At 42.3% G+C, this 10928-nt stretch overlaps 1 protein-coding gene across 2 annotated transcripts in view; it reads right to left on the bottom strand.

The window, feature by feature from the left end:
• The window catches only part of lgi3 (leucine-rich repeat LGI family, member 3), a 57567-nt gene that overhangs the window by 32649 nt on the left and 13990 nt on the right, over positions 1–10928 (bottom strand). Inside the window, exon 1 of one of the 2 annotated variants that reach the window (XM_068022948.1) lies at positions 106–194. The exons of the other annotated variant lie outside the window; for it this stretch is intronic. The gene's annotated coding sequence lies outside the window, so the exon portion shown is untranslated. Of the gene's footprint in view, positions 1–105; positions 195–10928 lie in introns of those variants that run through there. 2 annotated transcript variants of the gene reach the window in all.

Raw genomic sequence — 10928 nt, 5'->3', positions numbered from 1 at the left:
AAAGTTTGTTCCGGGCAAGGCTGCAACGGACTATCCCGGGAATAGGGGCTCCCCCCGAGGGGCTCGCTGCCCCCAGTCACTCCTCCCCCACCCCATAATCCTTACCGCTGTTGCAACGCAGCATCTGCACTCCTGGCTGATCAGCAAACTTGCTGCTCCCGCCCCAAATGGCGTCCGCCGCCGGGGAACAGCTCAGCCGTAGGGCGCCTGCGCCGATTACCCAGCAATAATCCACAGGGGACTTTCTGACTCACTGGGAACTATGGGAAAGCAGCACCGCCATTGACACCCTACTCGCTAATATAACGAAAGGTGGAAAATGCTGGAAATTTTAAATAAAACCACAAAATACCGGGGTACGCAGGTCAGCCAGCATCGGCAATATCTTTACAGAAGCTGACTGACCTGTAAATTTCCAACATATTCTGGTCTTACTTCAACAGCGAACATATCAGATTGTCTGATAAATTATTAATTGGCTTCTTTTTCAAGTACTGTATTTTTTTTTACAATTAGAGTGGAATTCAGTTTAAAGGTGATCATTCAGCTACACAGATCAAACTACTTTACAAACTACCTTATCAAATGCCTTCTGGAAACCTAAGTACAGTACATCCACCTTTATCCACAGCACAAAATACTTCTTCAAAGAACTCCAATAAATTGCTTAAACATGATTTCCCTTTCACAAAACCATGTTGCCTCTGCCTGATTACCTTGAATTTTTCTAAGTGCCCTGCTAGAACGTCTTTAATAATAGCTTCTAACATTTTCCCTATAACAGATGTTAAGCTAACTGGCTTGTAATTTCCTGCTTTCTGTCTCCCTCTTTTTTTGAATAAAGGAGGTACATTGACTATTTTCCAATCTAATGGAACCTTCCCCAAATCTAGGAAATTTCAGAAAATCAAAACCAACACATCAACTATCTCGCTAGCCACTTCTTTTAAGACCCTAGGATGAAGTCTATCAGGACCTGGAAATTTGTCAGCTTGCAGCTCTAACAACTTGCTCAGTACGATTTCCCTGGTGATTGTAATTTTCTTGAGTTCCTCCCTCCCTTCCATTTTCTGATTTACAGCTATTTGTGGGATGGGTGTAGACCAATGAAAAATACCTGTTCATCTGCCATCTCCTTTATTTTCCCTTATTAATTTCCCCAGACTCACTTTCTATAGAATCAACACTCATTTTGTTAACTCTTTTCTGCTTTAAATATTGTTATGACTGAGGTGGGAGGAGTGCACTGTTAATTCAGTTCCACTTCTCCACAGGTCACAGCATATCAATAAATTTTCCCACTTACTGAAAAAGCTAATTAGATACTCTGTCCCCAGAATAAAGCACACCAACCAGGTTTCTCTAATAAACAATAAAACTATCCTTGTATTGTAAAACCAAGTCTTAACCAATAATGAATCAAATATATATGTAAATCGAAACATTAAAGCCCCATATTATTATCCTAGCCCTATCCAAGCACATACATCCAAAAACCGGTTAACCGGGAAAAAAAGGGATTTTTGTTTACAGCTGTTTCAAAGGAATAAAAGGAATAAAAAAAAACTTAGACTGCAATGATCTGGAAGGAAGTCCTTTGGTTTGGCAAGGTGTCCCAAAGTCGAATAGTTGGATGCCACTCGGAGTCTTTCCTGGTGAGGTTGATGAACAGTCTGTTCTGGGGTAGACGTTCAAAGAAATTCAACTGCAGAAGCTTCACATAGGTCTTTCATCAGGTGTGCAGCAACAGAGGTATCAGTTCTCCCACACATTTGATGCGAAAGTCCTTTTTTAAAGATGCAAGGTTTCTGCAAGCATTCAGGATGTCTCCAAAATTACAGGAGGCAACCATACCACATCATACAAGCTTTTGCTTTTCCAGAGCAGGGATTCTTCAAAGATGCAGGTAACAGTTATCTGAGGTGGGAGGAGTGCACTGTTAATTCAGTCCCACTTCTCCACAGGTCACAGCATATCAATAAATTTTCCCACTTACTGAAAAAGCTAATTAGATACTCTGTCCCCAGTTTCTTCTGATCTCCTGGCAGGTCCATTTGCAGATTCCAACTGCCTGCTTTTAGTCTTAAAACCAGCATCTTTTAACAGTTCAAAGTGAAACTACTTTTCCAAGCTGGTCTCATGCTAAGTCATAAATTCTCTCTTGTCATGACAAAGGGTAGCTCTTAGGTCAAAACTCCCTGTGGTCTCCTTGAAATCCAGTATTTGTTTACTGGTCAAAACCAGGAACATCTTGTTGACCCTGCTGTTTTCAAAAGCATCCATAAAGTTCATCTATATCCAGATGTTTCAATGTCCATGAAATCTTTTTTTTAGTTTTTACGAATATAGATTCCAAGCTTTAACAAAAAATATGGACTCTCGCAAGAATATCTACAGAAACTCTTTCTATCTGTCTTTATATTTCTTGCCAGCTTTCTCCCATACTCACTACATTCAGGTGTCTTCTTGTCTGAATTCTTTATGTCGAGTCCAAGAACAGATTATAAGTAAGGTTCTAAATCTTACAATTGGCGACCCGCTGCAGGCCCAGACTAGGACTTGAAATATTTGGTATTAGTGATTTGGGACCTTGGTAGTGTTCGGCCAGCCATCATTTACACCAGGGAAGGAAAGCATAGGGGTCGTGGGATCAATAGAACCCACCAATTGGTTAAAGGCAAGTGAAAAGATGTCAGGGAAGAATAAGAATAGCATTCCATCCACATACAAAGAGAAAGTAGATAAGGTGTCAGATAATGAGGTCCAGATTTTGTTGACAGAATATTTAACAAAGGGAGACAGAGCTCCCTTCGATGAGGTAGTTGCGTCCATTCAAGAGAGCGTGGACATCAAAAATTTGAAAGCACAAAAGGAATGAGACCTACTTGGCTATGGCCCTTTTTATTATGCTAATAAAAGTGATGATTGGGCACAACAAAAGCAGAATGATCAGGAGATTATGTGATTGGAAAAACAAGTCCAAAGTTTAAAGTTAGACAAGCAGCAAAACGCAGCAATGTTGCAGCTATGCAGCTTTACTTGCTTACAGGTTAATTCACTAACAGTTAAATTTGACCAGAAGGAGGAAGAATTGAATTTTGTACCAGGGAGATTGTGAAACTTAAACAAGGTCTAGAAGATGCTAGATGGGCCCTTTGAGAAACTATTAACCAGTGCCACCAGAGACTGAAAATATATGAACTAAAAGGAAGGTGGGTAGGCAGTAAGATCTGGTGCCCGCCGTTATGAGAGGAGGGTCAGCTCCTCTCCAAAAGAGGGGGCAAGCTCCTCTTGGAATGGGAGGACAATCTGGATGCTTGTATGTCTGATAATGAAAAGATCACCTATTACACCCAACATAGTAAATGGTTGCAAACAGCCGAAATGAGCAACCCTCCAGAAGTGCCATCTCCCACTGTTCCTGTTATTACACCCCCATGCCCCCAAAGGCACATCAGTCCCTGTTGCTGTCATAACAAAAGCCACTATTAAGAAAGCGCAAGGTTCCACCTTCTTCCCTGGTTTGCTAAAAGCTGTTTGGCTCACAGTATACCAAAGACAGTTCAAAAATAAAAGAAAATCCTAGGTGAGGGAAAACGGCTAAGAGGAAAATGAAGATAAGTTATAAAGGCTCACAGCGAAAGTCAAAAACTGCTGTGAGAAAAGAAGTGTGTGTGTGTGTCATGTTTCATTTTTAAGAGAATGGTGACTGGATTTTGTTTTCATTATTTATGTGTTTGAATGTTGGAAGCTTGTGTGAATGAATGTCTGTTCTTATCTCTGTGTATGCCTCTGCTCTTTTCCATGAACTAAAAGTCATTAACTCTTTGTAGTTAGGCTGTTGACATTCATGGCATAAGTTTGTGACTTCTCCCTATGTGTACTTTTTATGTAAAACTTGAATCATGTTTTGGTTGTGAATCGGTTGAAGTGTGTGTTCCTTGGGCTCAGAAATTGGAATTTAACACAGATTTGTGGCACATTGAATTCATAATCCATTACGGGAATCAATATTTCTAAGTTGTTTGGAATTAAGAAATGGTGAATGTGATTGTTGAGTGTGTACATTTCAATTTGAGATTGTGCACCCAGAAATGGGATATAAAAACTGAATTACATTTTAAATTAAAGAGGCTGCTGTAGTCTTTTATTTCGATTTAACAGTTCGTTTTGCAACTGTGAAAAGGCACTGAACATATTGTTTTGTAAGAGATAACTTCAATCTTGAAGCTTTGAAGATGTGTGACACTTTTAGCAAACCGGGGAGGAAGGTGGAACCTTGCGCTTTCTTAATAGTGGCTTTTGTTATGACAGCAACAGGGACTGATGTGCCTTTGGGGGCATGGGGGTGTAATAACAGGAACAGTGGGAGATGGCACTTCTGGAGGGTTGCTCATTTCGGCTGTTTGCAACCATTTACTATGTTGGGTGTAATAGGTGATCTCTTCATTATCAGACATACAAGCATCCAGATTGTCCTCCCATTCCAAGAGGAGCTCGCCCCCTGTTTCCCAAATGAGGTTAAGTAGCGAACATCAGCAGTTGCAAATTGATTTAAGGTAGAAAAAGGTTAAATAAAGGAGATATGGGAAAGATTCCGTCCCCTTCTGTTAAAGGGCTGCAAGGTTGCAGTGCTGTCTTTAACTCTTTTTGCTGTAAGAATATTGAAGCTGTTATTTAACTGTGAGAACTAACTTTTTCTTTAGTTTTATTTTTCTTCAGTGTTATAATAATCGTTTGGAAAGGCGCTTGAAGAAAGAACAAGAAAGAATTGTGTATTTTATCTTTGTATCAAAAAACAGGCACACACTATTCTGCTTTGTGTTTAGTTAATAAGTATTGGCCTGAGTTAAGATTTTTAGATTTAGATTTAGAGATACAGCACTGAAACAGGCCCTTCGGCCCACCGAGTCTGTGCCAACCATTAACCACCCATTTATACTAATCCTACACTAATCCCATATTCCTACCACATCCTCACCTGTCCCCTGTCCCTTTATTCCCCTACCACCTACCTAAACTAGGGGCAATTTATAATGGCCAATTTACCTATCAACCAAGTTAAGTTGGAATTATTAAGGTTAACTGACCTGTTAAGTTGTGAAATCTCGAATTTCATTGACGGCCATAGTGAAATTCTGGTTGTTATGATAAAGGATGTGGGAGTCTTTAATTCCAGATATTAAGGCTCACACATTTAAAGGTTGGGAGTTTTGAATTTTAGATGGTTAATGGTGTGAATGAGAATTTGGAATATTTGAGGTAATGTTGTTTGTTTATTCATCTTGGTTGTGCCACAAAAAAAACTTTGGGTTAGAATCCTCTTTCAAAAAGATGTTAAAAAGTTTGGAAACAATTGGAATTTTATCTTCCCTAATGGAAATGTTTTCCTTTGAAGCTGATGTCACTAATGATCTTTGTTGTTTCCAATCCCCAAGGATAAATTTGGGCAAAGTTGAAGAAAAAATATCAAAAAGAATTGGAAAAAGCTGTTTTAAACAGAGTTTGGTTAGGAGTTTGATTATTTTTTGATTGGGAAAGTTGTTGCAGTACATCTTGTAGATGGTACTCACTGGAGCTACAGTGTGTCAGTGCTGGAGGGAGTGAGTGTTTATTGTGCTGGATGCGATGCCGATAAAGTAGGCTGCTTTGTCCTGGATGGTGTCAAGATGGAGCTGCACCCATCCAGGCAAGTGGACAGTATTCCATCACACAACTAACTTGTGCCTTGCGCAGAGTGGACAGGCTTTGGGGAGACAGGAGGTGAGTTACTCGTTGCATAATTCCCAGTCTCTGACCTGCTCTTGAAGCCACAGTATTTATGTGGCTGGTCCAGTTCAGTTTCTGGTTAATGGTAACCCCAAGGTTGTTGATGGTGGGGGATTCAGCGATGGTAATGCTGTTGAATGTCAAGGGGAAATGGTTAGATTTTCTTTTGTTGGAGATGGTCATTGCCTGGTACTTGTGTGACTCAAATGTTACTTTCCACTTCGCAGCCCAAGACTGAATGTTGTCCAAGTCTTGTGGTAGTCAGGAATGGGCCGCTTCAGTATCTGAGGAGTCGTGAATGGTACTGAACACAATCATCACTGAACAACCCCACTTCTGACCTTATGGTGGAGGGAAGGCCATTGATGAAGCAGCTGAAGATGGCTGGCCCTAGGACACTGCCCTGAGATGATTGGCCTCCAACAACCACAACCATCTTCCATTGTGCTAAGTATGACTCCAACCAGTGGAGAGTTTTCCCCTTGATTCACATTGTCTTCAATTTTGCTAGGGCTCCTTAATGCCACAGACTGTCAAATGCTGCCTTGATGTCAAAGGCAGTCACTATCACCTCACCTCTGGAATTCAGCTCTTTTGTCCATGTTTGGTCCAAGGCTGTAATGAGGTCTGAAGCCAAGAGTTCCGAAGCCAAGTGGTCAGGACAAAACCCAAACAGAGCATCGGTGAGAAGGTCCTTCAGGATTCAGACAATAGTGGTGCTCCCAAGCCACTCTTGGTGATGGGCATTGAAGTCCCCCACGCAGAGTACATTCTGTGCTCTTGATACCCTCAGTGCTTCTTCCAAGTGATGCTCAACATGGAGGAGCTCTGATTCATCAGCTGAGCGAGGGTGGTGGGTGGGATCTGACGTCAAGAGACTTCATGGGAACCAGAAGCAATGTCGAGGACTCCCAGGGCTACTCCCTCCTGACTATATACCACTGTGGTGCTACCTATTCTGTCTGTCTTGCCAGTGGGTCAGGATATACCCAGGGATGGTGATGAAGGAATCTGGGATGTTGGCTGATAGTCATACTCACTGAATTATATCTATGTCAGGCTAGTCTGTGGAACAACTTTCCCAATTTTTGGCACAAATTCCCAGATGTTAATGAGGAAACTTTGCAGGGTTGATTGGGCAGAGTGTGCATTTGTCGTGTCCAGTGCCTAGTGTCCAGTGTCGATGCCTAGTGGTCCATCCAGTTTTATTGTCATTGTAGCTCCCCTAATAACCACTAAAATAGATTCTACTTATTCTCCCTACAATTACACTGAAGACTACACTGAATTTTTCATGTGTTTCACAACCTAGTGTTTTTATAATGTTCTCTTGGGAGGCAGGTAGAGTGGGTGAACCAGTCCATGGTACATTTATTTCAAAATCTTTCCCTTGCTAATCTGTAATCACACACAAAACTGCCTGTGGGCCTTACTGTTAATGAGTAACCCGACATTTCATACTAATATTTATTAGGTTAACTTTTCCTTGAAAACACTGCCAAAAGGACTGAATTCACAAAGAGCACCCGTGTTCTATTTCTTACTTGAACTTGTAAACTGATATTTGAATGTAGTGTTTCCTGCTTGCCAAGGTTGAGATCTGATCAAAGGTTTTCCACCTCTGGTATTTCTAACACCAAGCTTTTAGGGTTGCACATGATTTACTGAGGAACCTATGTTCACATAACAAGCAGGAGAAATGGATTTCAAAATGCCTTTCGAATGTGCTAAGCTGGAATAATTTAACAAGGAGCAGGTGGGAATCAGTTGCATATTTAAAATTGTAAATGGTAACCCAGGGACATCAGGAAGAAACTTGAGGAATATTTCTGGTCAGGGGAGTTAGCTTTTAAAGTTGTGCAAACTCTGTGCAAAGCAGTTTCAATTTGGAGTGTTGTGTGTCTCTTTATTTTCTCCCCACTTTTGTCCCGTTCTCTCCAGTGACCCCAAACCCACTAGGTATAATTCAGCACTGCTTGCTGATTTCCCATGCTGAGCCCGAGTGACCACTGTTGGCTGGTTATTGAAGCATCAAGAATCAAAGCTGAGCTTGGAGACCACAGCATATGTTTTTCCTGCCAGGGATCACTGATGGTGACTATGAGATCTGGCTGGTTTTGTTTTGTAGCAGACCCTCAGCCAAGAACTCTAACAGTGCCCAGTGCCAACCTGGCGAAGAGCAGATAAGCAGGGATTCAACTGGAAACTTGCTCATTTTATAAATATGCTTCATGTTAAACAATGATTACAGACAAGTAGTCTTAATCCACAGGAATTGTGTTGATTCACAGAACAATCACCCAGTCAAATCAGGAAGAGTATTTGCACAGAGCTGTTGTGGTATTTCCTTGTGTGCATTTATTCCAAAGCATTGTTGTCTGTTTGATTTTCAATTCTCCACCAGCCGTTTTAAAGTGACTTTGACTTAATAATGGTGATCTGGTGATTGATGATTTGATTGAGTCACTGCTGGCAGATAAAACACTGCCCTGTCTCTTTAGTTACTATTCCTACACTGTTGTGTCCCTTTAGTTACTGTTCCTACACTGTTGTGTCCCTTTAGTTACTGGTCCTACACTGTTGTGTCCCTTTAGTTACTGGTCCTACACTGTTGTGTCCCTTTAGTTACTGTTCCTACACTGTTGTGTCCCTTTAGTTACTGGTCCTACACTGTTGTGTCCCTTTAGTTACTGGTCCTACACAGTTGTGTCCCTTTAGTTACTATTCCTACACTGTTGTGTCCCTTTAGTTACTAGTCCATCACTGCTCTGTACCTTTAGTTACTATTACTACACTGTTGTCCCCATTAGTTACTGGTCCTACACTGCTCTGTCTCTTTAGTTACTGGTCCATCACTGCTCTGTACCTTTAGTTACTATTACTACACTGTTGTCCCCATTAGTTACTGGTCCTACACTGCTCTGTCTCTTTAGTTACTGGTCCATCACTGCTCTGTACCTTTAGTTACTATTACTGCACTGTTGTCCCCATTAGTTACTGGTCCTACACTGCTCTGTCTCTTTAGCTCCTGGTCCTACACTGCTCTGTCCCTTTAGCTCCTGGTCCGACACTGCTATGTCCCTTTAGTTACCATTCCTACACTGCTCTGTCCCTTTAGCTCCTGGTCCTACACTGCTCTGTCCCTTTAGTTACCATTCCTACACTGCTCTGTCCCTTTAGTTACTGGTCCTACACTGCTCTGTCTCTTTAGCTCCTGGTCCTACACTGCTCTGTCCCTTTAGCTCCTGGTCCTACACTGCTCTGTTCCTTCAGTTACCATCCCGACACTGCTCTGTCCCTTTAGTTACCATTCCTACACTGCTCTGTCCCTTTAACTCCTGGTCCGACACTGCTCTGTCCCTTTAGTTACTGGTCCATCACTGCTCTGTACCTTTAGTTACTATTACTACACTGTTGTCCCCATTAGTTACTGGTCCTACACTGCTCTGTCTCTTTAGCTCCTGGTCCTACACTGCTCTGTCCCTTTAGCTCCTGGTCCGACACTGCTCTGTCCCTTTAGTTACTGGTCCATCACTGCTCTGTACCTTTAGTTACTATTACTACACTGTTGTCCCCATTAGTTACTGGTCCTACACTGCTCTGTCTCTTTAGCTCCTGGTCCTACACTGCTCTGTCCCTTTAGCTCCTGGTCCGACACTGCTCTGTCCCTTTAGTTACCATTCCTACACTGCTCTGTCCCTTTAGCTCCTGGTCCTACACTGCTCTGTCTCTTTAGTTACCATTCCTACACTGCTCTGTCCCTTTAGCTCCTGGTCCTACACTGCTCTATCCCTTTAGTTACCATTCCTACACTGCTCTGTCCCTTTAGTTACCATTCATACACTGCCCTGTCCCTTTAGTTACTGGTCCTACACTGCTCTGTCCCTTTAGTTACCATTGATACAAACTCTGTCCCTTTAGTTACCATTCCTACACTGCTCTGTCCCTTTAGTTACTAGTCCAACACTGCTCTGTCCCTTTAGTTACTGGTCCTACACTGCTCTGTCTCTTTAGTTACCATTCCTACACTGCTCTGTCACTTCAGTTACCATTCCTACACTGCTCTGTCCCTTTAGTTACCATTCCTACACTGCTCTGTCTCTTTAGTTACTGGTCCTACACTGCTCTGTCCCTTCAGTTACCATTCCTACACTGCTCTGTCTCTTTAGTTACTGGTCCTACACTGCTCTGTCTCTTTAGTTACTGGTCTTACACTGCTCTGTCTCTTTAGTTACTGGTCCTACACTGCTCTGTCTCTTTAGTTACTGGTCATACAATGCTTTGTCTCTTTAGTTACTGGTCATACAATGCTTTGTATCTTTAGTTACTGGTCCTACACTGCTCTGTCCCTTCAGTTACCATTCCTACACTGCTTTGTCTCTTTAGTTACTGGTCCTACACTGCTCCTTCTCTATAGTTACTGGTCCTACACTGCTCTGTCCCTTCAGTTACTGGTCCTGCACTGCTCTGTCTCTTTAGTTACTGGTCATACACTGCTCTGTCTCTTTAGTTACTGGTCCTACATTGCTCTGTCCCTCTAGTTACTGGTCATACACTGCTCCGTCTCTTTAGTTACTGGTCCTGCACTGCTCTGTCTCTTTAGTTACTGGTCCTACACTGCTCTGTCTCTTTAGTTACTGGTCCTACACTGCTCTGTCCCTTTAGTTACTGGTCCTACACTGCTCTGTCTCTTTAGTTACTGGTCCTACACTGCTCTGTCTCTTCAGTTACCATTCCTACACTGCTCTGTCTCTTTAGTTACCATTCCTACACTGCTCTGTCCCTTTAGTTACTGGTCATACACTGCTCTGTCTCTTCAGTTACCATTCCTACACTGCTCCTTCTCTTTAGTTCCTGGTCCGACACTGCTCCTTCTCTTTAGTTACTGGTCCTGCAATGCTCTGTCTCTTTAGTTACTGGTCCTACACTGCTCTGTCTCTTCAGTTACCATTCCTACACTGCTCTGTCTCTTTAGTTACTGGTCCTAGACTGCTCCTTCTCTTTAGTTCCTGGTCCTACACTGCTCCTTCTCTTTAGTTACTGGTCCTGCACTGCTCTGTCTCTTTAGTTCCTGGTCCTACACTGCTCTGTCTCTTTAGTTCCTGGTCCTACACTGCTCCTTCTCTTTAGTTACTGATCCTGCACTGCTCCTTCTCTTT

Source organism: Heterodontus francisci, chromosome 47 (genome assembly GCF_036365525.1).
Source record: "Heterodontus francisci isolate sHetFra1 chromosome 47, sHetFra1.hap1, whole genome shotgun sequence".
In the NCBI taxonomy this organism is placed as follows: Eukaryota; Metazoa; Chordata; class Chondrichthyes; order Heterodontiformes; family Heterodontidae; genus Heterodontus; species Heterodontus francisci.
Note: the sequence above shows the minus strand (reverse complement) of the source record. Positions and strands in the feature narration are given on the sequence as shown.